The following is a 26,688-nucleotide window of genomic DNA, read 5'->3' on the forward strand; positions in this document are numbered from 1 at the left end:
GTAGGAAATCCCAGTCAGAGCTGACTGCAGTGGTCTCCCCCAAGAGGTGGTGGGGGTGTGAACCAGAGGCAGCAGAGAGCCAGAGGCAGCAGGGAACAGCACAAAGATGCACAGGTCCAACAGAGAGATGCCACAAGATTTAGTAACAGCTGTTGATAAAGCTTAAAAGGTACAGCAAGGTTTCTTTTGTGTCAGTGGAAAGTGGTGAGAGATTTTGTGTCTGAGGCAAACCCAGGCCAACATTACTAGGCTTTCCAGGAGAGAAATAAAGATGTTGCTGATTTTTGTTTGTTTGTTTGTTTTTGGACAGGGTCTCACTCTGTCACCCAGGCAGTGGTAGGATCTTGGCTCATTGCAACTTCTGCTCTCCAAGCTCAAGCAATCCTCCCACCTCAGCCTCCTGAGTAGTTGGGACCACAGGTGCATGCCACCATGTCCAGCTAATTTTTTGTATTTTTGGTAGAGACAGGGTCTTGCCACATTGCCCAGGCTGGTCTCAAACTCCTGAGTTCAAGCAATCCGCCTTGAGCTCCCAAAGAGCTGGGATAATGGATGTGAGCCACCACATCTGTTACTGTTTTGATCACAAAAATTCATTCTTTAAATCAAACACTCCATGAGACAGTGGAGTAGAGATCGTAGTGAAGCAGTTTATAGTAATGCCCAAGTTAAAATAAAATATATACACCACCTACAGAATTCCCCAGAATGCTCATAAAGTTCCTACTACATTGAACCTACCTTTTCCACATGAATTCTACCACCCAAGAAAGGGGCACAAAAATCCTTTAGAAAATACCTTATTCTAAAAAACAAAAACAAAAACAAAAAACAAATGCTGGGCATGCTCATTCCTGTAATCCTAGCACTTTGGGACGCTGGGGCAGGTGGATAAATTGCGCCCAGGAGTTTGAGGCCAGCCTGGGCAACATAGATTGTCTGGAACTGTCACCCTGCCTGGCACAGAGAAGGGCCTAGTGACATTTGTGGCATGAACTGAGAATTCACTTGTTCACCTATAGGGTGTCTTCCATTTGAGGAAAAGTAGCCATCATTTCCAGGTTTGATATAAACTTCACGGACTGCCTTATTCCCCTTCTCTGGCAGGTGGGCATTAACTACCAGCCCCCCACGGTGGTCCCTGGGGGAGACTTGGCTGAGGTACAGTGGGCTGTGTGCATGCTGAACAACACCACGGCCATCGCAGAGGCCTGGGCTGCCTGGACCACAAGTTTGATCTCATGTATGCCAAGCAGGCCTTTGTGCACCGGTATGTGAGAAGGCATGGAAGGGGAGTTCTTTGAGGCCTGCGAGGACCTGGCAGCTCTGGAGAAGGATTATTAAGAGGTGGGCATGGATTCTGTGGAAGCTGAGGCTGAAGAAGGTGAAGAATACTGAGGGGAGGGTGCGATGGGCCCTCACCTGCCACCCCCAGGATGGCTGCTTTCAAGTTATTTGCAATTAAAGGTTCTGTATAAAACCAAGACCTCTGTGTGGTGCTGCTTCGCCCTAGCTGCAGGAGCAAGTGGGATCCCAGACCCTGCATGGACAGTGGTGGGATGCCAGCCTGTCCTGCTGGTGTGTGGTGGGGTGCAGAAGGACGGTACATAATGAAGAAGCTGCCATGAAAGTAACTTGATATGGAGAAAACTGTTTCTTCACAGCCAAGTGTTCAGTGTGTAGATTTCCTAAATTATAGGAAAGCAGAGTCAGGGTTTCAACTGAATTTGCAATTTTGGGGCCTTCTATATTGATGGGCAATGCTGGCTAAAAAGAAGAGCCTAGAAGTGGAGTGTTTAAATCTGAGGTCTGTGGATGGGGCTTGTCCATGAAATCCCTAAAGCTGTGGGTCAAATGTGAAAGGTCAGAACATTTTAGAAGGGGGAAAGAATGTTACAGTGTTCTGCACAGCATTCGTGACCCCCGGAAGGTCACAACACACCCATCCTTCCACGGTAAGCTGAAAGACAGCATTTGCCCTCTGTGCACACACACGGGCACCCTACCCCTCAGCACTGTCAATCAATGATATTGGTAGAAAACCTCTCATTTTCACTTCAAATGAAGCTTGCTGATATCTTTAAAAAAGACCTGGCAATCCAGATGCCTTTTCTCAGAACCCATATCAGGTCCAGGAAGTTGACCCTTGGTGAAGGGACCTGGTTAGTTCAGCTCTGGCAAAACCAGGAATGGCACAAAAACCTCATTCTAAATCTGTGCCTTAATATTATCAAAAAACAGTAAAGAACGTCTGACCCGGACCCTCTGCATCTCAGAAAGGTTTATTATCAACCAAAGGAGATAACACATAGCCTTTGTTGGGGTCAGTGATGTGACAAGTCTCTGCCCCATCCTAGGAGCTGCCTCATGTAGGGTTCTTCCCACACCTGCCCCCTCTTTGGGCAGCCTGGGAGCGCTGGGCTGATACGGCATCCTCTGGCTGGATCCTTTATGGCTGCTGCATTCTTCCAGGGCCGGCCCTCCCCTGAGAGCAGTGCTGTCTTTTTCTCTCTGAGGAGACACAAAGCACAATGATTAGGAATGGGCGAGCCCTGTAACTGCAGCACCTGCTGTACTCGTGTTCCTTAATATTTGTGTCTACACATTTCCATCAAAGCTGCTTCATCTAGAGGCCCTGCATCAGACCCGAGTCCTGAGGCTCAGAACCACTAAAGACAGGTCATGCTCCAGAAGCCCCTGGCAGTGTGCAGGGGATCCTTTAGGATATGTCCCAGGAATGAAGACATGCAAGGAGCATACTGCCAATGGAATGTTTTGAAAGGACACATGCCACGTGTCTATTTAGGGAAAGATAGGCATGGCTGGTCCATACCTGGCATGGATAGCAAACCTGGTCTGCCCTGACACTGCCAGCAGTAGCAGGGGCTCACCGACTCATCCTCCAGGTGTGTTCATGCTGGACCATACATCTGAGCTGCCCCAGATGGTGACAGGAAGTATTGCAGTCACCAAGTCCTGGAATTGGGATTCTGATTTTGATTTTGGAAGCTCTTACATTGTTTCCTACCTACCTGGGTGTTATGCCAATAGTGGTCAAGCCTCTTGCTCTTGGGTTTAACTGCCAATTCCATGACTGGGTTCCTGCCATAGTCTGAGTGCTTGAGACTTTCCTTATGACCACAAGAGTCTCATTTGGATGAAGACCACTTGTTCAGAGTTTCCTTGATTTGTAATTTATTTTACTCTTTTTTTGTGAAGAGAATGATCTGCAACCACACTTGGACCAGAGCTTTGCTTTAATGGGATGGATTTCCCTGGGCTCAGGGTGATTCCCCTAGCATGGCTGCTTTCAAGTTGGTTTCAGTTAAAGGTACTGTATAAAACCAAGACCTCTCCTAGCACTTTGAGAGACCAAGGAATAAAATAAACACATTAACCAGGCATGGTGGTGTGCACCTGTGGTCCCAGCTACTTGGGAGGCCTAAGTCTGGGAAGTTGAAGTTGCAGTGAGCTGTGATTGCATCATTGCACTCCAGCATGGGCAACAGAATGAGACTCTGTCTCAAACAACAACAACAGCAACAACAAAATGATAATAAGGATTTACTGGGAATATGTATGGAGCATTTGTAATTATCACTAGTATTAATATCCACTGTTGATTCTCTCATTTATTCAAATTAATTTTATTTTGAGACAGGGTTTTGTTCTCTCACCCCAGGATGGAGTGAGGAGGTGCGATCTCGACCCACACAACCCTCAACCTCCTGGGCTCAAGTGATCCTCCCACCTCAGCCCCGCAAGTATCTGAGACTACAGGCAGGTATCACCACACCTGGCTAATTTTTGTATCTTTTGTAGAGACAGGGTTTTGCCACGTTGCCCAGGTTGGAAATTCCTTTTTTTCCCCCCAGAAACAGGGTCTCACTCTGTCACCCCAGGCTTGAGTGGAGTTGATAGGATCATATGTCACTGTAGCCTCAACTCCTGGGACCAGGCCGTTCTCCCTGCTCAGCCTTCTAGGTAGCTAGGACTACAAGCAGATGCCATGATGCCCAGCAATTTTATGTTTTAATGTTTTTGTTGAGACAGTGTCTCACACTTTGTTGCCCAGCCTCATCTCAAATGCCTGATCTCAAGAAATCCTGCCTCGGTCTCCCAAAATGCTGGGATTATAGGTGTGAGCTCCCATGCCCAGCCTCACTGTTGATTCTTGACCAAATCAGCTATTAATAGGGCGGTTGCCAAATGCTGGCTCTCTAACTTCATCCCTCCTTCATTAATTACTGGGTTAGTGGTCACTCTGTGGTAAGGAAGACTTCTCTGTTTGCTATTTATTTATTCAGGTAGATCAGTGTGGATTGGGGGCTAGCGGGGAGGGGCATTGTGCTGTTCAACAAGTTGTAATCTGTCCCTACTGTCATTATTTTTGATGTCCAGATTGCCCCAATCCGGTTAGGCCAGTGGGAACCTGTAACTTTGGCCTGTTTCTGTGTCTACCTCAGGACACCAGTCGTTCCCTTTGCTTCCGACAGGCTCCAGCACACTAGCCTCCTTAAGTGACAATCTGTCACCAGATGTCTGTGAATGCAGACCCCACCTCCCATGAAATCTGGAGGTCAGAAATTCTGCTCCAGGTGAGAGCTGAGCTGGTCTCAGCTTCTGTTTCAAAAGAAACTGTTGAGCCAGCTGGGGGCAATGGCTTATGCCTGTAATCCCAGCACATTGGGAGGCTGAGGTGGGCAGATCACCTGAGGTCAGGAGTTCCAGACCAGACTGGTCAACATGGTAAAACCCCATCTCTACTAAAAATACAAAATTTAGCTGGGCATGGTGGCAGGTGCCTGTAGTCCCATCTACTTGGGAGGCTGAGGCAGGAGAATTGCTTGAACCTAGGAGTCAGAGACTGCAGTGAGCTGAGATTGTGCCATTGCACTCCAGCCTGGGTGACGATTCTATCTACCTAGTCACCTGGGTAGCTAGATTCTATCTCAAAAAGAAAGACAAAATGAAAAAACAAACAAACAAAAAAAACTATTCAGCCACCTTCCACTATGTGGGGCAGAATCCCAGAGATGGCCCCTCAGGAAGGGGCTGATTCTAAATTGTTGGTATTTTCCAGCTATGACATTCAGAAAACATGAAAATAAATCTGCACATCCTTCTAACTTATAGGTCATTGATGATGTTTTTCATCCCAGGATCCCCTTCCATGAGAGTAGTTTCATCTTGCCCGTGGTGATATAATTGTCTTTTCGTTTCCATCTCCCTTGTTGTTGGAGATGTTTCCTGTGATTACCATCATGTGGATACTAAGCTCTTCCCCAGTAACATTTCTATGACATCGAATGGGTAGGGATCTGTGCAGCATCCACAGGCCTTCCATTAATTCAAGGCATCCAAGTAGTAGGTGACAGAGTCCCTTGTCTGCCCAGAGGGGCTCCAGCCTCTCAGGATGGTATGGGCTGGCTCACTTCCTGAGTGCTGGCCATCTCCCAGGTCCTGGCTGTGTCTTCCAGGCACACCTCAGAGAGATTCAGCAGGTGCTGCTTCTGACACTGGATCCTAGGGCTGACCTGGAAGCCACAGCCTCACTGCTGACAGGCTGGTATGTAGATAAGATAGGATTCTTTCTACCACCTTGTACATAACTCTTAGTATGTGGGATGCTGCCCTTTTTGAAGCCTCCATGCCATTTCACAGCTTCCTCGAGGGGTGGAATGGTAGGAACCATGACCCCTGTTCAGAGGGGACCATGGTGCCCAAATGGCTCTCAGGTGTGTGTGGACTGTGGTCTGTGCTGGCCATGAAGTGGGCAGGAGACCATGACACAGGCTTACAGAGCAGAACTGGAAGGTTCTGCTGTTTTCTGTACCAAAGTATTAATGCCTTTTTTTTTCAAATTTTTTTGGAGATGGAATTTCTTTCTGTCACCCAGGCTGGAGTGCAATGGTGAGATCTCAGCTCACTGCAACCTCCACCTACCAGGTTCAAGTGAGTCTCCTGCCTCAGCCTCCCGAGTAGCTGAGATTGTAGGTGCCTGCCACCATGCCTGGCTAATTTTTGCATTTTAAGTAGATGTGATTTCACCATGTTGGTCCAGGCTGATCTCAAACTCTTGACCTCAGGCAATCCACCTTCCTGAGACTCTCAAGTGCTGATTACAGGTGTGAGCCACCACACCTGGCCCTTTTTGTTTTTGTTAATCAAGAAAAAAAATTATAAAATAGACATAAAATGTACTGTCTTAACTATTTCCAAGTGTACAGTCAGTAAAGTACATTCACGTTGTTGTGCATCCCATCTCCAGAATGCTTTTCACCTTGCAAAACTGAAACTGAATCGGCCAGGCCATGGGGGCCTCACATCTGTAATCCCAGCACTTTGGAGGCCAAGCAGGGAAGGCTTGCTCAAAGCCAGGAGTTTGAAACAAGCCTGGCCAACATAGATCCCTATCTCTTTAGTGAAAAAAAAGAAACTGAACCATTAAACAATTCACCACCCAGCCCTGGCAACCACTATTCCACTATATATTTGACTCCTTTATTTAGAATATTTATCGGCAGCACACAGTACTTATTTGTGTGTGACTAGCGTGTTTCACTTAGCATGATGGGCTCAAGTTTAATCCATGTTACAGCATGTATCAGAATGTCCTTCCTTTTTACGGCTGAGTAGTGTTTCATTATGTGGATGTAACACGTTGTGTTTATCCACTCATCTCTCAGTGGACACTTCAGTTACTTTTTCTTTGAGATAGGGTCTCATTCTGTTGCCCAGGCTGGAGTGCAGTGGTGCAATCTCAGCTCACTTTAGCCTCATACTCCTGGGAACAAGTGACCTTCCCACGTCAGGCCCCGAAATAGGTGGGACTATAGGTGTGTCCCACCACACCCAGCTAATTTTTGTGTTTTGTAGAGACAGGTTTTCATTATGTTGGTCAAACCTGTCTTGAACTCCTGACCTCAAGTGACCCACTTGCCTCTGTCTCCCAAAGTGCTGGGATGACAGGCACGGGCCACCGCACCTGCTGGCTGCCTTTTTACTTCATCAGTAATATCTTTTGATGCTCAAGAGTGTTGATTTTGATGAAGTCTAGTCTATTTTTTCCCTTCATTGCCTTTGCTTTAGGCATATCTAATTAATCATTGCCTAATCCAGTGTTATGACGCTTTCTCCCATGTTTTCTTCTGAGAGTTTATGGTTTTAGTTCTTATCCTTGAGTCACTTACTTAGTTTTTGGTGATGGTATGAAGGAAGGGCCCAGCTTCATTGTTCTGCATATGGCTGTTCTGTGTTCCCAGCTCTCTTGTTTGCAGTACTGTCCTTTCTCCACTGAATGGTCTTGGCACCATTGTTGGAATAATTTGACTAGCTAAAGCTTTTTGCGGTTTTTTGTTGAAATATGGCTTCACCAGTATTCCTTGGAGATGTGCCAAAAACTGCAGTCCCCTCCTGCCAGGGTATGTTTCCACAATTTTTCATCCTATCTCGTGCTTCTGACTCTGCTCACCCTACTGCTTCTTATCCTGCCTCTGAGTGAAGTTTGCACAGGCTGGTGGCGAGAATAGAAACCCATCACCCACCCCTCACTCAGAAGTCAAACAACAGGTGGCCATAGTTCTCTAGTTACTGGTTGGGGGGGCAGGAGCGTTGCACCTTGGTGTGTGGATACTTGAAGCATGGAGGTCTGGCCTCTCCGGAAACCCCTCCCTGGCAGGGAAACAGATGAGGTTGTGGTGCTCTTGCTCTCGGAGTCGGGTAGCTGTGATGTCTCTGGGAGCCAGGTTCTCTGCTGTCTCCTGACCATCAACAGTTCCTTTGTGTTTTCTCATAGTTGCCTGCGGGCAGACCCCTGCTCGCTATGGTGACCTTGAGCGTCCTTTGCCTGTCCACCCCACTCCCCCCGCCTCCCCCAGAGCATGAGCAAGAGCCCTTCTCATGGTGGGTGGGGGCTGGTGCCCTCTTGCACGAGGCCTGGCCCGCCCCCTCTCCCTCCGCCTCGCCACTCCCCAGTCCCTCTTTGGGCTGCACACTGCTGGCAGATGCATGGAGGTGGTGGAGCCCTGGGTTGCTCCTGCTGTTGCAGTCCCCAGAGCTAGCACCCCCCTGGACTAGTCAGAGTGACAAAGCAGCTGGGGATTGTAGATCTCCAGTCTGTCACCCACCATGGAGTGGCTTGACTCACGCACATCTGGGACCCTGATTGAGGTGGCATCAGCCACGTGGTCTGGTGCCCAGTGTCTGCATCACTGTGCTTGGGAAACTTTGGCTTTGTCACTGACAAAATTCTTGAGGGCTTCCTCCAGAATGAAGGCTCTGTGGATGATAGTAGTTAAATTTCAGAGGAGCATGCTATCACTCTTCCTCTGGTTCTGGGGAAGAGCTGTGGGTCTCCTTCCACAGTCTCTGCAGCCCATTCCCTGGCCTCAGGCTTTGCTGTGTGGAGGCTGTCTCAGAGTGCAGGGTCTCCCAAATCCTCACCCTCAACATCACATGAGAGGAAAAGGGGGAAAAGCTGAGGACCCCATCTTGGGCCTCCTGAGTCACAAAGCACCCTTCCTGCTTCCAGCACAGACTTGCTTCATGTGCCTGGCCAGCGCTTGGGGGCCTGCTTATTCCCAGGGTGTCATCCTGTGGGCTCTGGGATGCTCTCAGTGCTCCAGCATGTGCTCATGGCTCAGCAGGAGCAGAAACTGCTGCACTGCATTGTGTTCCTGTTGCTCCTTCTGCCTTCTGAGCAAGTGGAAACACACCTACATTCAAGGGCCAGCCAGAAAGGCTCTTCTAGGCTGTCACCTGTGAAGATTCCGTGTCCTCATGGGTCAGGGGGAAGAGCAGGTGGCTGTCCCTGTAGAAAGCAGGAGACGCCTTTCCATTCTCTACATTCACTTACTCTTGGCCAGACCTTGGGGTGGGTGGGCCCTGCTCAGAATGACTTGCAGTGGCAAAACCAAGTACCCAGAGATGTTCCAATCTTTGCTTCTTCCAGTTGAGGTAAAACACAAAATGTGAGAAAATTGGGTCGGAGCTGGCAAAAGGCAGGTATGGAGGTCCGTGTCCTCCAAAGCCCCTTGCCACTTGCCTGGGCCTGTGCTGTACTTGCCATGCAGAAATTCCTGCCTGTCCCTCCTAGTACTTATTTTCAGATGCAAGAAGTGAGGCTCCGGGGGTATCTTCCTCACCAGGTTGAGTCCAGAATGTGTGCTTGCTGCCCAATGGCCCTGTGGGCAGTAAGGATGGCCATGGTGCTGCAGGCCATTGTGTTCCTGCAGGCAAGGGCAGAGACCACGCTGAGGAACTGTGTCTGATTCTTCCCTGAGCCCCAGATCTGACACAAGAAGGTTATGGAGAGCAGCACCTCCCTGCCCCGCTTCTTCACTCTCTGCTGTCTTGGTGTCTAGCAGGTGTATTCTGATTTCTCCTGACCTGGAGCACAGTAGGCATGCTGCTTTGGCAGGAGGCATGGTGCTCTCTGGGCAGGATGTGTGCCAGGCTAGCTCTGGCTGTGCTGAAGTCATGATTTTACAGACCATGGCGCTGTGTGGTGTGGAGGCAGCAGGAACCTGGCTGGTGTGTATGACTGTGGCCATATCCTTGGGGGCTCCTGCTTTTGGAAGCCCATCCTATCTGGAGGGTGGGAGTTCCTGGTACAGTAGGAGAGGCTGCCTCCAGGAGTCAGAGCTGATATGCACACCTCCTCAGCTGACCTCCAGACTGTGGGGGTGGAGGGCAAGGGCTGGTGGCCTGGGCCTGTGCTCCTCTCTGTGCTACCCTTGGGGACCTGTCTTCCTCCTCAGTTTTTAAGAGAGCCACCCATGGTGGGAATACTGATTGTGTTTCAGACACATAGCATTTCATCATGTCTTTTTTTTTTTTTTTTGAGACGGAGTCTTGCTCTGTCGTCCGAGCTGGACTGCAGTGGCCAGATCTCAGCTCACTGCAAGCTCCAGCTCCTGGGTTCACGCCATTCTCCTGCCTCAGCCTCCCGAGTAGCTGGGACTACAGATGCCCACCACCTCACCCGGCTAGTTTTTTGTATTTTTTTTAGTAGAGATGGCGTTTCACCGTGTTAGCCAGGATGGTCTCGATCTCCTGACCTCTTGATCCACCCGTCTCGGCCTCCCAAAGTGCTGGGATTACAGGCTTGAGCCACCGCGCCCAGCTCATCATGTCTTATACCAATTTGGTAAGTTTCTCAAGACAACCCAGGGAAGTCCAGTCAATTTACCCATGTCTTTTCTGGGCAGTGTTCCTCCTGGAACACACTCCACTGGTTTCTTTCCTGAGCCTCAGGATCTGAGATCTTTGTGGCTGTCAGCATGTCCCAGTGTGAGCCCTGGGCTCTTGGAGCACTGTGGTGTGCACGTGCTACACAGTGTGGCCTCAGAGTCGCTGGGGAGACTGGGTCCTATCTGGAAGGGTAGTAAGTCAGGCCCTTCCAATGAGCTGGAGAGGCTTTTAGGCCCCAGTGACAGTGGCCACCCAGGTGACCTAGGTCTATCCACCCAGGCCTCCAAGTCTGAGTGCAGCCACAGCCTTGGCCTGCTTGTGGAGGGGGAGACGGGATGCTGCCCTGACCTGTGGCTGCTGCGACTGCGATTATTTGGATTGTGACTATGCTTTTGTTTTTCTTCCTCACTTATGGGCTTGTTCTCATCGCTCTCTCAATTTCCGCTTCCCATGTATGGTCCCATCTCTCCCCCTCCCTACCCCATCCTCTTGTTGTCTGCTCTTCTGTGTCTTCCAGCTTCTCTTCGTTGTCTTAGCTGGAGATTCTGCACTACTGTCTCCAGCGCCCTGCACAGCCCTACCCAAGCCAGCCTCCAGGCTCTCCACATCTACCAGGCATTGGCTGCGCTCCTTCCTTCCTTTCCTCCTGCCCAGAATGCACGTCTGTGCCTGCCAAAGCAAGGGGCAGGCTGCAGGTGACTCAGAGGCTAGTTCCAGAAAGAATGAAGCCCCTATGTTGTGGGGAGGCAGCCTCCAGCTGGGCCTGGCCCCTGGCTTTGCAGACTAGCCTGGTTTGGGTGGGGGTGTGGCTGTGAGCCAGGAAGAGGCATGTGGCCCTGGCTGGCCACTGCAGGTATCACAAGCTCTCTGGCGTTGGTGGCCCTGTGCTTGGCCTTGGTTTGAAGAGTTGGAGTCATCACACATCTGCAGTGGTCAGGTTCACCCCCGCTCTGCAGGGTTTGGCACTTCGGAAGATGCAGAGGCCTGGGACTTCTGGGTAGTGTGGTTTGTGCCTTCTTCAGAAGTATCTGTCACCCAGCCTGGAGGTGCTGTGACCCACAGCCTGCATGTGAGGCAGTGGGGTGGGAAGAACCTGGGGCTTGACCCTATAGCCCACAGAGGCTGTCAGTACTTGAGAGCCTGGCTAGGGCCTGCCAGCCTTCACCTGGGGAGCCCTGTTCATTCACACACACCTCCAGGGGCAAATGAGAGTACGTGGTGACCTCATAGAGATTGGGACTGCATAGGCAGAAATGACAAGCTCATTGACGGATCTGAGGTCAGTGAAGCGCAGTTCAGACCTGTAGGGGACTTCAGGGATGGCAGAATTAACCAATCTCAGAGAGCTGGAGATGAGCTGTGCTCACAGCCCCGTGTCCGTCCCATTCACCTGAGAAGCAGCACACTAGCGAATGGGGTATTTGAGCACAAGATGAGAAAACGTGTTGGCCCCCAAGTGCTGGAGGGCTGGCATGGTGGTCACACCACATAGGGACACTCTTATTATGCAGGAGCCACTGAAAAGGGAAGGACCTGAGGGCTTGGACCAAGGAGAGAGAACAGTGTCTAGGAAGCTTCTGGTAAACTCCATGACAGGAAGGGTAACCAGCAAGACCCAGGCGGGTGAGCTGAGGTGCTGTGAGGCTCAGCCCAGTGGGAACTGGTGGGGCTTTGGGGACACATCCTTACGCAGCAAGCAGGTGTGACTGTGGCCAGGGACTCCATGGGGAACATGGCCCAGGAGGGATGCAGAGCTGAGGGAGAGGTTTGGCTCTGCAAACCTGTGAGAAAATAGCTTGAGAGGGCTCCATGTGACTGCCAGAGGCAGAGGCAGGCTCAGGGGCAGTGAGCCCTCCACACCCTTTGGAAGGACCAGGTGAGGTAAGGCAAGTGCACCAACAAGGAAAGGTAAGTTTCTAGTTCCCATGTGGAGGTTGTCCCCTCCCCTGAGCTGTAGGGAGAATGTCTAGACTCAGGATCCCAGTCCAGGATCAGAGGGTGGGCCAGGGCTGAAACTGGAGGAGAAGGACCCTGGTCTAACTTCCTACCCAGCTGGTGCCCTTGTAGTCAGGCGGTATAGGTACAGCTATTATATTTCATATTTTTCTCCTTTTTATTATTCTTTTTCCTTTTTTGAGAGGAGGTCTCCCTGTCACCCAGGCTGGAGTGCAGTGACACATCTTGGCTTATTGCAACCTCCACCTCCTGGATTCAAGCAACTCTTCCGTTTCAGCCTCTTGAGTATCTGAGAGTACAGGCCCATGCCACCACACCAGGCTAATTTTTGTATTTTTAGTAGACACAGGTTTTCAACTTTTTGGCCAGGCTGGTCTCAAACTCCTGACCTCAAGTGATCTGCCTGTCTCAGCCTCCCAAAATGCTGGGATTACCGGCGTGAACCACCGTGCCCAGCTCTTCCTTCCAAAACAATGTAAATTATTGCCCGAAGACTTGAAGATACAGATAACTAGAAGTAAACAGTCTGGCACGGTGGCTCATGCCTGTAATTCCAGTGCTTTGGGAGGCTGAAGCAGGCAGATTGCTTGAGCTAAGGAGTTTGAGGCCAGTCTGGGCGAAAACGGCAAGACCTGTCTCTACAAAAAAAAAAAAAAATACAAAAATTATACAGGTGTGGTGATGTGTGCCTGTGTTCGCAGCTACTCCAGAGGCTGAAGTGCAAGGATCCCTTCAGACCAGGAGGCAGAGGCTATGATGAGCCAAGATCACACCACTGCACTCCAGCCTGGGTGACAGTGAGACCTCGTCTCAAAAAAGAAAATGCCTCCCACCCCATAGCTCCATCCTCAGACTCAGCCACTGATCTGTGGGGCGCCACCTGGACCCGTGGGGACATTTTCCTGACAGGGAGACTTGAGTGTATGGTGATGTGGGCAGTGTCCCTTGTGGGGTCTGCACCATCCCAGGACACACTCAGAGGCCGCGCCCTGCACCAGCCTCAGCAGCACAGATGTGCTGAGGCCCAAAGGGCTGGGGAACCAACGTGGAGAGGTGAGCACGTCCACTCAGACTCGGCGTCCTGCCCTCAGTGCCCCATTCCCCTTCTCTCATCCACTGGATGCTCCCACCTGCCCTAACAATACTGAGCAACCAGAAGTCCATGCCCAGCAAAAAGGCTTTCCTCTCAGGCTAGGTCTCCAGGACGCTGCTTATAGGTTGCAAATCAGAAGTTTGGCCTACATGCTTGACTGTGCTCCTCTGAGGGTTTTCCTGACCACAAATCCATCGGCAACAGAGTGATGCCCAGGGCTTCTACTGGACTGAGCCTTTGTCTGGCTGTGTCCAGGAAGAGTAGGAGGTGGAAACAATTCAGGAGATGTGTGAAGCCACGGGGTTATTTTTGAACAGGGTCTTACTATGTCGCCCAGGCTGGAGTGCAGTGGCACGATCCTGGCTCACTGCAGTTGTCAACTCCTGAGTTCAACTGATCCTCTCACCCTAGCCTCCTGAGTCACTAGGACTACAGGTGTGCACCACCATACCCAGCTCACTTTTAACAATTTGTTGCAGAGACAAGGTACCCCTCTATCACCCAGGCTAATTTCAAACTGTGGGCCTTGGTGATCTTCCTGCCTTAGCCTCTCAAAGTGCTGGAATTACACGTCTGAGGCACCGTGCCTGGGTTCCTCGTGCTTTCTGTACTCACTTGGGAGGCCGGTGGGAGACCCTGGATCCAGAGATTGGGGATTATGCTGGCCTTCTCCTACTCTGAGGATCAAGCAGTGCCCAAGGGCACAGCCTGGGGAGCTGTGGCCTGTGTCACCCACTGCGTGTGCACAGTGGTGTAGAAGCAGGGCTAGGAGGTCCCCTGCAGATATATGTGTCTTAGTGAGCCCTCCGCAGGGTGGGCTGTGTGGGTGTTGGGCCAAGTACTTCCCTGTAACAAGCTGGTTGTTCAGACCAAGCAGTGCAAGGCACGTCCACTGAGGGCCAGGCACAGTGGTACCCAGAGGGTGGTCCCACTCTTGGCCTGGCTCGTGCCTCCCATGGGGGAGCAAAGCCACCAGCCCGGGGTGGGATGTGGTCATATCTGGAGGCTGAATGCTGTGGGCCAGCAGCCTTCCCAACCCTGAGCCTTCCTCCTCCACCTAGCAGTGGTTCAGGCCCACTGAGGAGCACTGCTGGTGTGCCCGCTGCTGAAGCACCTGCATGCTTTCGGAAACAGCCTGAAGCCAGAGCAGACTTCACCCACTCCCACGCCACCAGGTCCCTGGAGGAGTTCAAAGGGTGGGTGGCCCTTGTGGCTTCCCACCACTGCTGTCTCCCCTGCTCTCCCCTCCTCATCCATTGCCCACAAGGATCTCACCCCAGGGCATAGGGAACAGGGTAAGTCCCCTCCTACTCACCGGGCACTTGAGGCCTCTGGAGGGCTAGGCATGTGCCTTATCACCCCGACCAGTGGGCTCCCAGAGCCTCTCTCTCTGGACTGGCCAGAAGCCCCATCATGCTGCCATCTTTACTTCCTACCCCTATCAGAAGAGCTGGCGTGGCAGACTCCAGGCCCACCATAGTGGGCTGTTTGTGTAGAACTGAGATGAGGAGCACGTGGGAACTGCACTGGCTCAGCACCTGTGTGCTGTGTCTCCTTGGGATGTTCACTGGCCTCTCTGAACCTTGGTTTCTTCCTCTGAGAAATTGGGGCTGAAGCCAATTCGGACCTCCTGGAGATCCCCTGTGCTCTCCCCTGGCAGAGCTGACCCTCGTTAATGGGAGCCCTGGGCTCATCTGTGAGCAGGGCCTCCTTATCAGGCAAGCAGCAGGTCACCCTATTCCTGCAAGGCCCCTGTCCCGAGGTTTGTCCAGCAGAAACTTGACATTTTCGTGCAACATTGCTTTGCCACTGGCCCCTGGACACATTGTTCAGAACTGTGGGTGTTGCCCCGTCACATATGTGTCTGTGTTCTCTGCGTATTCTAATGAGAGAGAACCCCTGTGGCAAATGAGAACAAGAAGCATAGAGGAGGTGGAGAAGAGGGGGCTGTTGGAGGGCCACATGCTTGTTTTAGTTTCCAAAGCAAACCCTCAGGTACAGGAAAGCCCTGCCCTGTCCCACGTTTCTGGTGACAGGCAGGTTTCTACCCTTACCTGTCCAGGGAGCACTGAGCCCCTTGGTCTGGGAAAAGCCCACCCATGGCCCTGGCTTCTAAAGGGCCAGCAACAGAACCAAACCTCACAGAGCTATGCACATCTCTCCTGCACCCTCTGGGGGATGTAGGAAGAGCCAACCCCACCCAGATGCTAGCTGGGACATGGACTTCAGGACACCAGAGGATTTGGCCCCCAGCCACTGGGCCCTCAGCTCATGCCCCAGAGATGTGGCTGACATACCTGCAGCCATGGCAGTATGCTCCCTGACAAGCAGGCTCCCGGCAGTGACACTTCCATTGACTCCCGGTGTGGCTTGGAAAAATAAGCCTCAGCCCCTCTCCTCACAGTCATGCCACTGGCTCCTGGGGATGGATGTTGCTCCTGTGGGTCAGGAAACCAAGCCAGCGGCCTATCCTGGGGTCAGCCTGGCCCTGGCCCCCATGGTCTCCTGTGGTCTTCTCCCAGGCCTTCCCTAGTGGAACACAGACCAGCCCTTCCTAGACTCAACTTTACCAGGCCCTAAAACTGCTTTCTCATGGAAGCAGTACACCGATGACCCATCCGCCCTGTCCTCTCCCGCTTCTGGTCCAGATGAAGGTTCAGCAACACCCAAACTATCCCGACCCTCACCAGCACAGAGCAGAGAAGTGGCCGTCTTCCCCTCATCCCCTGCTTGATCCTCATGGCAGACCTCCAGGCTAACGTGGCACCTGGCGTGCCCACTGACCTCTTTACTTCTTGCCCAAGCCCCTCCCCTTTGGATCCTCTGGGGGATGGTCCTTGGCCCCCACAGCCTCTGAGCCAGCCTCCACCATGGCTGCCTCAGTTCTCTTCGAAAAGCGCCTCAGCCTTGCTAGAATGCAGTGTCCTCAGAGGGCCTGGGTGTCACCTGCCTCTGGCTTGCCCTCTATGCCCACTCACAGCCCTCTGAGCTATCATGTATGACCTCTTATCACCTTGGCCAGGGAGTCTGGAAGCCCAGAGACTAGCAGCGGTCTTAGGGGCATGGAGTGGTGCATCCCTGCCTCCAGTGAGACGGCTGATCCCAAATTGCCACCTCAGTCCCCAGGGCACCCTTTGTCCAGGAAAATGTGCTTATGTACACAAAGCCCTTTCTGGTCTTCCCCAACCTCCAGCTCTGCACAGACTTGGTCACCCCCAAACATGTACTCATGATGCTCTGAGTGTTCAAAGTCTTTGCCCAGCCCAACGTGGCTGAGATAATCCAGTTAAGTCCTCAGCCTGGGCCACTCTGGCAGACCCTGACCCAGCCAGACCAGGACCTTAGCTGGTGGGTGGCAGGTCTGCAGAAGGGAACCATGTGCTCAAAGTGGGCCCCAGCAAAGGGTGCTGTGGAGACTCCTGGGACGTTTCTGCACCGTGAAGTGTGAGACTGGCTGGACCCCTGCCTGCTCTGTAACTAGCAAGGAACTGCAGGTGTGCCCATAGAGGGGAGCTGCACAGTCCAAGCTGCAGCCCCACTTTCTCCCTGATGACTTGTGGCAGCTGCCTCAGGTGGTGAGCCAGGCCACTGCTGTTTCATCCTGACTGGGTTGGGCATTGGCTTCTGTCACTCCTCCTGGTGTTTGCCACCTGCAAACACTGCTGGAGGCTCTGTGAGCCACCAGCTACCCCACCCGCCCTCCCCATGTCAGCCGCCTACTGCATGGGAGACTACGAGCCACGGCCTCAGGAGGACACCCCTGAGTCATGGTTCTCCAGACACCTCAAGGGCAACCCAGAATTTTGCAGGCAGCAGCCAGGTACTCTGTGCCCCTGGAAGTGGGCACCAGGTTCGTCTCCTGCCTTCCAGGTGAGCAGCTGTTCCTGGAGCCAGAGCTTGTCACCTCTCCACCACCAGCACTGACTCCTCACGGCTCCCACATTCACCAGCAGTTTCCTGTCACTGTGGCTGCCAGAGGTCACTGATACGTCCTTCGAGGTGAAGAGCCACATCTACAGCCTGGAGGGCCAGGACTGTAAGTACACTCTGATGTGTGTGCCAGAGGCCACAACCTGGTGAGTGGTCACCAGCACACATCCTCAGGGACCGTGGAGCCATGGGACTGAACAGACCCCGCGGAGTGCTGTGTTCTGGTGGGAAAGGTCAAGGTTGGGCTTAGAGTTGAGGCTATGTCTCCTTCCCCCATTTCAGTAAAGCCTGATTTTTCCTGATAACAAAGGCAGTGTTGTTTGGAAAACTTAACACTCAGAAGATCATCCTTTAGTCTTTAAAGTCCCCTGGCAGAAGCTGCTCCTCCTAGCACTCAGCGGTCTGGCTGTGCATTGGTCTTGGGGCCCCCACCGGCCTGCCTGGGTGGCAGCACAGGCCAGTCTGTCACTGACCTGCCTGTACCTCCCTCACAGGCCCTAGGCCTTGCTCAGCATATTATGCAGGCCAAGCACATGATCAAGTCCATCTTGGACCAGTGTGGAGCTCGCCCTACAGCTGCTCCTTCCTGTTGTGACTGGGCTTTGGCCCCATGAACCCCAACGGCTCTTATCCAGACAACGACCTAGACAAGATGGGGCAGGATGGTGTCCAGAAGACAAATGAGTACCTGGAGGCAGCCCTGGAGTAACTGCAACTGTTATTTCTGGTATAAACTATGGGGCCTGCCCCACCCACAGCCATCAGGGTCCCCGTCCTCAAAGGATTCGCTCTCCCTCAGCCTGTTGGCAACCAAGTGCCAGTTCCAGGCCCCACTCAGATGGAGCCAGTGTTGTGGGAGGCAGGGCCACACCCCCATCGCCTTGTTGGCACTGTTAGAGGCCTGTAGGGTGAAGACCACTCCCCTCCCTTCACCTTGATGCTGACGGCAGAGGCGCTTCTCTCTGGCAACTCAGTGAAGTGCAGCCCACACACTTCACACTTGCCTTGGGCACCACCCAGGATGAGAATGAAAAGCAGCAGCTCCTCGACTGCATCACGGGTGAGGATGGACTCATTCTCCCAGACCTGGGTCAGTAGCAGCTGAGATGTCCCTGTCCCAGAGGTGCATGGGCTGGGCCCTGACCTGTCCCCAGCTCCCTCCTCCCTCATGGGCAGAGGCAGCTCTGCTCCTCTCAGTTGTGTGCAAGCTGGGTTTCTTTTTTCTTTTTTTTTTTTTTTTTTGAGACGGAGTCTCGCTCTGTCGCCTGAGCTAGAGTGCAGTGGCCAGATCTCAGCTCACTGCAAGCTCCGCCTCCTGGGCTCCCGCCATTCTCCTGCCTCAGCCTCCTGAGTAGCTGGGACTATAGGTGCCGCCACCTCACCTCGCTAGTTTTTTGTATTTTTGGTAGAGACGGGGTTTCACCATGTTAGCCAGGATGGTCTCGATCTTCTGACCTCGTGATCTGCCCGTCTCGGCCTCCCAAAATGCTGGGATTACAGGTTTGAGCCACCACTCCCGGCCAACGAGCTGGGTTTCTAAATCATCAATGTGCTGTCAAGGTTTGAAATTTTAGTACCAGGGGAACCCAGAGCTGCAGCCCATCTTAGGCTACGAGATTGCCAGCTTGGTCTGTGCGCTCTTCTGGTGGTCGTCTGCCGTCAACTGCAATGACTGGGCAGAACGAGCCTGGCTTCTTCAGAGGATTCTGGATGCTCCCGCCCAGGGTGCAGTCCAGGGTGGCCTGGGGGGGTGGGGTGCTGCTCTCCTGAGGCCTGAGGTGCCATCACCATCTCAAGCCCCCCTGATTCTGTGCATCAGTTTGCAGGCCAGATGTTGGATGACTCTGCATTCCTCGGACGACTTCCTCAGCAAGTTTCTGTCTCTACCATCTCAAGAGCCTGCGCTGGCCAGCAGGCACCTGGTAAGCCCCATGGGTAGAGATTGGCTACCAGCCATACCCCAGGTTCAGCCTGCACCTCCTGGGTAGCTACTGGATAGTGCTCTGGCTTCTGCTGGCCTTCTTTGAGGCCTCTCTGTTTTGAATTGGGCCCTCCCTGGCACTGCTCCTTGCCCTGGACTATGTCCTCTGTGCCTCAGCCATGAGGCTGCTGAGTGGGGAAGCTGCAGCAGCCCTGATGGTATTGGCCACTGTGTTCAGAGCAGGCTGGGGGTACTTGCCACACAGCCCAACTCTTGGGCTTGGGAGGTGATGGGAGCACACCCTCCAGTGACGCTTCATCCACACCTATGAAAGCCCACCACTTTAGCAGTGTGAAGTTCTCATCTGCCAGCTATGGAATGTCAACATCCAGCAGACCCAAGAGGTGAGGCACTGGGTGGCGGGGGTGGCTGTGCCAGCTGGCGCTGCTGCGGGCCCCACCATGCTGATGTCCCCATCTTCCAGCTGCAGTACGTCAAGTGCGGGTAACAATAATACCGGGGGACCCAAAGCTGCAGCCCAAGGGAAAAGAGCCAGAGGCCCCAGGCAGCCCCAAAGGAGGCTGGATCTAGCTTTTCAGGTGAGTGGTCCAGTCACCCCTGCCCCATCCTGGGGCCTGTTTGGGGCTCATTGCTGACTCTTCCTTCATCCAGGGACCAAAAAGCCATTCAGTTCCCCAAGGTCTCCACCAAGAGCCTCTCCAAGAAATGGTAAGTCCCACAGGTGTGAGAACAGCAGGACAATCCCATCACCTGGGCCAGAGGGAGGGAGTGGTGGAGGGGTGGCAGCACAGAAGCAGAGGTGGCTGTGGCCTCACTGGGTCCCAGTGAGGGCCATGCAGGCCCTACTCCCAGCATGCTCCACTCCTGGAGACACTCAAGGTGACAGTTTCTCTACCTACCCCCAGACTGCTTCTGAGCCCCATGCCTGTGGCAGCACGTGCCATCCTGCCCACACTGAAGCAGACCCTGAAGAACTTTGCCAAGTGGCAGAAGAGGCTGCACCTGTACCGCTTGGTGCTTTGAGACGCCTGCATCTACGCCCACAGCTGGTCAGTGCCAGGCACACTTACCTGCAGCTGGAGACTGGCTCTCTATAGAATTTCCTGATAATTCCACTACTTTTAAACTCAGCTAACTCAAGATGAAAAAAGTACTTGATCTCCAAACTGACAAAACTGTTTATGTTCTAACATTTTGCTATTTGCTATTCACACAAAAGTGTATGATGAAGTTAAGTATCACTCTACTTGTTGAAAACTGAAAATAAAGCTTGTTTCTTTCCAGGTCACATAGGTGCGCCTTGTTCCTCACCGGCTATCAGGCATTTCTTCCCAGTCCCTGGCCCCTAGCCCAGCCCCTGCTGCTTCAGGGACCTTCCTGGGCAGCCAAGGACTCTTGCTCATCCTGGGACCCGGCAACTGCCCTAGAAGAGAGGCATTGGCAGAGCCGCACATACCTCCCTGGAGGCGGGAGAGCCTTCTGGTCCCCTAGCTGCGCTGCAGTTGCCTTCCAAACACACGATCACTCTGGGTCTCCTGCCGAGACTGCGTGCTCCTGGGGGCAAGACACTGTCCTTTTGCCCTGACATAGCAGCCTTGACAGGGGGTCCAGCCAGGCTCACCTTTCTCCTCAGACAGAGATCTTTAGAGTGCCACGGCTACACTCACACCAACCCTCCCACCACAACACAGCTGTGTTCATGGTCTTGGAGTAGCCAGGTCAGTGCCATCCTCACCCGGCAGCACAGTCCTCCCAGGCCCACAGCCCTACTTCCTTGGCATTAATCTCAGCCTCTTCCTGCTTCAGGGAGCAGGAACTTTGCCAGGAAGCTGGAGGAAGAACCAGGACAGTATGTGAGAGAAGGATAACTAAGGTCTGGGCTGACCAGGGCCAGACTGGACAGTGCCAGCTACAAGGCTGACAGCATTCAGACGACAGCAGGCCCAGGTTCATGGAGAAGACTACACAGTGACAACTACTGATGATGAACACAGCAACAATTGTAACAATCACAGATGATGGGGTAGTGGACAAAAAGGGGGGACCTCATCACCAGAGGGCTGCAGTACCTCAAGTACCTCCGGTGCCCAGAGTGGCAGGCAGCACAGGGAGGCACTCACTACCTGGCCCTGCCAGCCACCAGGCCCACTCTTGATGGGTGGTGCAGTGCAATGTATTTTGAGGACATCGGTCCTGATGACCTTGCTCTTCATCCTTCACAGTGGGGACATGGTGCCCATGTGAGCAGCACAGGTGTGCCTGCAGCAGGATCCCTGATGTCACTGACCCCTGGGTGCCCGCAGTGCTCAATAGGAATGCCATGAGGGCTGAGGCCCAGCTGGTGGTGGGAAGCCATCAGCGCCCACAAGCCAGCCCTTCCTCTGAGGGGCAGCCTTTGTGTTACGGACTTGGGCTTCCCCGGGGGGGTGCCCCACTTGCACAAAGCAGCTCTGCCTGGACTCAGAACTGTGATGAGAAAATCACATGCATGTTTCAAGGGTTTCCAATACCCTGTATTCTCCTATGAAAATGAGTAGGAGTGTGTTGACCACACACAAGATGCTCTACCACCACTGAGTGCACCCTCACACAGCTGAGATGAACCTGGACCATGGACATACCGAGTGGCCCAAGGATCGGGCTCCCTGGAGGAAGTTACATGGAGAGCCTTCTCTAAGAACATGGCCAATGCCCCCCAGACAGCCTACTCCACTGCCTCTGTTCTAGTTCTGTCCAAGTGTGGGATTTCATTAAGCAGGAACTGGGCAGCCCCAGCAGTGCCCTCTACCCAAGAAAATCATGCTGTCCTGACCTGGCCATCAAGCAGACAGATCTGTCATCCATCACCTTTACTGGTTCCATTAAAATATATATAATAAGTTGGCTGATACACAATTCACCAACTTAAAGCATGCCATTCATTGCTTTTTGGTACTACATTCAGAATTGTGCGGCACTATCAAAATCAATTTTAGAACATTTTCTTCTTTTTTCCTTTTTTTTTTTTTTTTTTTTTTTTTTTTTTTTTGAGATGGAGTCTCGCTCTGTAGCCCAGGCTGGAGTGCAGTGGCATGCTCGCAGCTCACTGTAACTTTCATCTCCCAGGTTCAAGCGATTCTCCTGCCTCAGCCTCCTGAGTAGCTGGGACTACAGATGTGCACCACGGCTCCTAATTTTTGAATTTTTAGTAGAGGCAGGGTTTCACTATATTGACCAGGCTGGTTTCAAACTCCTGACCTCAAGGGATTGAACCGCCCAGGCCTCCCAAAGTGCCGGGATTACAGACGTGAGCCCCTATGTGCAGTCCCATTTTAGAACATTTTCATCACTCCAAATGAAAACTCCATTTCTCCCACAGCATCTTTGGCCCTTGACAATCACTCATCAACTTTCTACCTGAAGGAGGCTAAACAACAGTACTTAGAGAGATCAGGTCCTATTCCTTGAAACCTGTAAATGTTACCTCATTTGGGAAAAGGGTCTTTGCAGGTGTGGTGAAGTTAAAGATCTTGAGACAGAGTGTTAAACAGGTGGACCCTAAGTGCAATTGCCACATAAGAGGGAGGCAGAGATTCACACACACACACAGGAGAAGGCAATGTGAAGATGGAATATAGAAAGAATCTACTCTGTGATGCTGGCCTTGAAAGACTGGAGTTATACAGCCACAAGGCAAGGAGTACCAGTAGTGACCAGAAGCTGAAAGATGTGAGAAACAGGTTCCTCTACTATAGCCTCCCTGCTGCCACTGTGGTTTTTGCCCATGGTACTGTCTTTGAGAACTTCTGGTCTTCAGAATTGTGAGAGATTAAATTTCTGTTCTTTTAAGCTATCAAGTTTGTGGGAACTTGTTATAGCAGTCACAGGAAACATACGCATTTTTTCCTGCCAGGAGTGGGGTACCTAAAAATGGGGCAGTGGCTTTGAAATTGGATAATAAATCAGCAATGCTAGTAGAATTGTGAGAAACCATGATTAAAAAAAGGCCTAGGTTGCCTTGACAAGGCTGTTGGTAGACATGTGGATGTTAAAGACACTGTCATCCATATTCTGCCTTAAAGGAATTCAGCAACTTAATAGAAAGCCTGTGTTATTGTCAAGAATACATATACTGTCAAAAGCAGAATGTTGGTAAACACATGAACATTAAAGGTGATTCTAAGGGCACAGAGGAAACAAGGAACACGTTACAGGAAACTAGAGCAAAGATGTTCTTTGCTATAGAATAGCAAAAATTTAGTTGGATTGTGTCCTATAGCTGTGTGGAAGGCAGAATCATAAGCAATGAGCTTGCACATTTAGGTGAGCAGACTTGTAATCAAAGCACTCAAGACTCAGCTTTGTTCTCTTTCCACTTATAGTAAATGCAAGAGGAGAGAGATAAATTGAGGTACTACAAAGAATTTAAAAGTACAACAAAATAGACAAACTGAGGGAAGAACTATTATGCCAAAAAGAACCTAGACTTGATGATTTGGGAAATTCTCAGGATATTCACGTTGGAAAAAACCAAAATGCTAAAACTAGAAGATCCAGTTAGGAAAGCGTCTTCTGTAGAGAATGTCAACGGTGTGACATGTCTTGCAAATTTTCCTAGTGCCAAAGATATTAAACATGGGACTCATGAATCCCCTCAATCATCTCACAGAGTGAGGCAAAGAGACTAAACTATCTAGGAAAGATCTGTGGAGAAACCTATCTAATGCCATGAATTCCATCATATATGCAGAAATTCCACAAGGATTTTAGAATGTTCTATGAGAAGGAACACCGCCACCTTGGACTAGAAAGTTTACAGACTAGACAAAATCATAGAAAGTTTAGAGACTAGACAAAATCAAAGAACTCCCAAAATTTAGAGGCAGAAAATAGGCTGATAAAACTACTCAGCTCAAATACATGCTACTGTTTAAGAAAAGGAAAGATGACCATGAGAGCAGAGTCACGGGGCTCAGAGGCCAAAGCCATGGACCCAGAGATAGGAGTCTCAACTTTATGGTATCTTGTCATGGCAGCCATGGAAACTGAAACTCTATTATAGAGAGTATCCATCGTTGGCTTTTTTTTTTTTTTAATGGAGCCTTGCTCTATTGCCCAGGCTGGAGTAAAGTGGTGCAATCTCGGCTCACTGCAACCTCCGCCTTCTGAGTTCCAGTGGTTCTTTTGCCTCAACCTCCTGAGCAGCTGGGATGACAGCTGTGCGTCACCATGCCCAGCTAATTTTTATATTTTTAGTAGAGATAGGGTTTCACCATATTGGCCAGTCTGGTCTCGATTCCTGACCTCGTCATCTGCCTGCCTTGGCCTCCCAAAGTGCTGGGATTATAGGTATGAGCCACTGTGCCTGGCCTCTTGGGAAATTTTATAAAAACGCAATGTGGACTTTGTGACTGCTTCATTTACAAAATGCTTTAAAGCTTCATCCATTTGCAGCATGTATCAGTCGTACATTCCTTTGTGTGGCCATATGATATTCCCTTGTGTGGAATTCCACACACTGTTCATCCATTCAACAGCTAGTAGACATCTGGATTGTTTCCACTTTGTGCTATTAGGAATGAGGTTATGATGCTACAACAGTCTGTGTATGTTTTTGTGTGGACTTGGTTTCTTTCCTCGAGTATATACCTAAGAGTAGAAAACGTCTGGGTCATACGGTAACTCTACATTTAATTTCTTGAAGAATTGTCATACTGTCTTCCACAGCAGCTGTACCATTTCACATTCTCTCCAGCAATGTATGAGAATTCCAGTTTCTCTGCTAGGTGTGGTGGTTCACACCTGTACTCCCACACTTCGGGAGGCTGAGATGGGTGGATCATCTGAGGTCAAGAGTTCGAAACCAGCCTGGCAAACATGATGAGCCCCCCTCCTGGTCTCTAAGAAAAATACAAAATTAGCTAGGTGGTGTGTGCTTGTAGTCCTAGCTACTCGGGAGGCTGAGGCAGCAGAATTACTTGAAGCTGGGAGGTGGAGGCTGCAGTAAGCCAAAATTATGCCACTGCTCTCCAGCCTGGGTGACAGAGAGGGGCTCCATCATGAGAAAAAAGAGAATTTCAATTTCTCTACCTCTTTGTCAATACTTATTATTGTCTATCTTTTTTTAAATCACAGCCATTATAATGGGTACTAAGTGGCATCTCACTGTGGTTATTTGCAGTCCCCTAATGATGCTGAGCATCTTTTCGTGTACTTCTTGGCCATTTTTTCTCATCTTTTTGGAGATACTTATTCAAATATGTTGCTCATTTTTCAGTTGCTTTTTTTTTTTTTTTTTTTGGTGTTGAGTTGGAGAAGTTCTTTATGTATTCTGAATATTAAACCCTTACCTGATATGTGAGTGGCTAATATATTCTTGTTTTCCTTAGTTTGACAATGTCTTATGATGTAGAAATTTTTAACTCTGATGAAGCCAAATTTATCTACGTTTTTTGTTGCATGTGGGTTTTGGCATCACATCTAAGAAACTGCTGTTGCCTAATCCAAGGTCATGAAGATGTATACCTTTGCTGTCCTCTAACATATAGTTTTAGCTTGTAAATTTACATTTTTGACCCATTTTGAGTTAATTTTATGAAAAAAGGTTGAAAATAATTAGCCAGGCATTGTGGTGCACACCTGTAGTCCCAGCTACTCAGGAGGCTGGGGTAGAAACATCACTTGAATCCAGTAATTTGAGGGTGTGGTGACCTATGATCACACCACTGTACTCCACCTGGGCAACAGAGCAACATCCTGACTAAATAAATAAATAAATAAAAAGCTGAAGGTAGGAAAATATCTCCATTCATCAGAGGCATATGAGCATCTTTGTCCTCTCCTTGCTCTCCTGGGGAACAGTTGGGCCTATCTTTTTGTCCCTTGATTCTAGCTGGTTGGTGGCTCACCCAGGCCTTCGTCTCTGATAAATTCCAAGTGTCTGCCCCATTCTGATGCCATCTCAGCCTCCCTAGTCCCTGAGTTTTACCTTTGTTCTCTAATGAGGGTTCAATTCTGTACAAATAGTTTCCAAATTGAAAACCAGAAACACGTACTACTTTTCCATAATACTATGTTAAGTGCAAAATAGATAGGTATTTAATTTTAAATGGCCAAGCAAGCAAATGTCCAGAAATACATCCAGTTCCGGTAATCTATCTCCACACTATCCCTCTAGGTGCTGACACAGAGGTGCCAGAACCCCTGTCTTCTCATTCAATGGGTGCCAAATCTTCTTGAACCTTCCTTCAGGAAGTTGGCTGGAATGTTTGGAGATGCCATTATCACTATCGCCTATAACCCACAGGCATAGCTATTTTTGCATCCCTTAAATACAAAAGCTATTTAAATACATAGCTATTTTTGTATCCCTAAAAATACAAAATTAGACTGGCATGGTGGCGGGCACCTATAATCTCAGCTACTTGGGAGGCTGAGGCAGGAGAATCACTTGAACTCAGGAGGCGGAGGGTGCAGTGAGCTGAGGTCTCACCACTGCCCTCCAGCCTGGGCAACAGAGCGAGACTCCGTCTCAAAAAAAAAAAAAAAAAAAAATCAAGAGTGACCTTCTCACTGTGTTGCCCAGGTTGGTCTT

At 50.8% G+C, this 26,688-nt stretch overlaps 2 pseudogenes; both read left to right on the top strand.

The window, feature by feature from the left end:
• Nucleotides 1-1,107: 1,107 nt before the first annotated feature.
• On the top strand, nucleotides 1,108-1,398 carry LOC117083843 (annotated as a pseudogene).
• A 3,150-nt stretch (nucleotides 1,399-4,548) lies between these two features.
• On the top strand, nucleotides 4,549-26,406 carry LOC117083864 (annotated as a pseudogene).
• Nucleotides 26,407-26,688: the final 282 nt, after the last annotated feature.

Source organism: Trachypithecus francoisi, unplaced genomic scaffold (assembly GCF_009764315.1).
Source record: "Trachypithecus francoisi isolate TF-2019V2 unplaced genomic scaffold, Tfra_2.0 Contig00398, whole genome shotgun sequence".
Classification (NCBI taxonomy): domain Eukaryota; kingdom Metazoa; phylum Chordata; class Mammalia; order Primates; family Cercopithecidae; genus Trachypithecus; species Trachypithecus francoisi.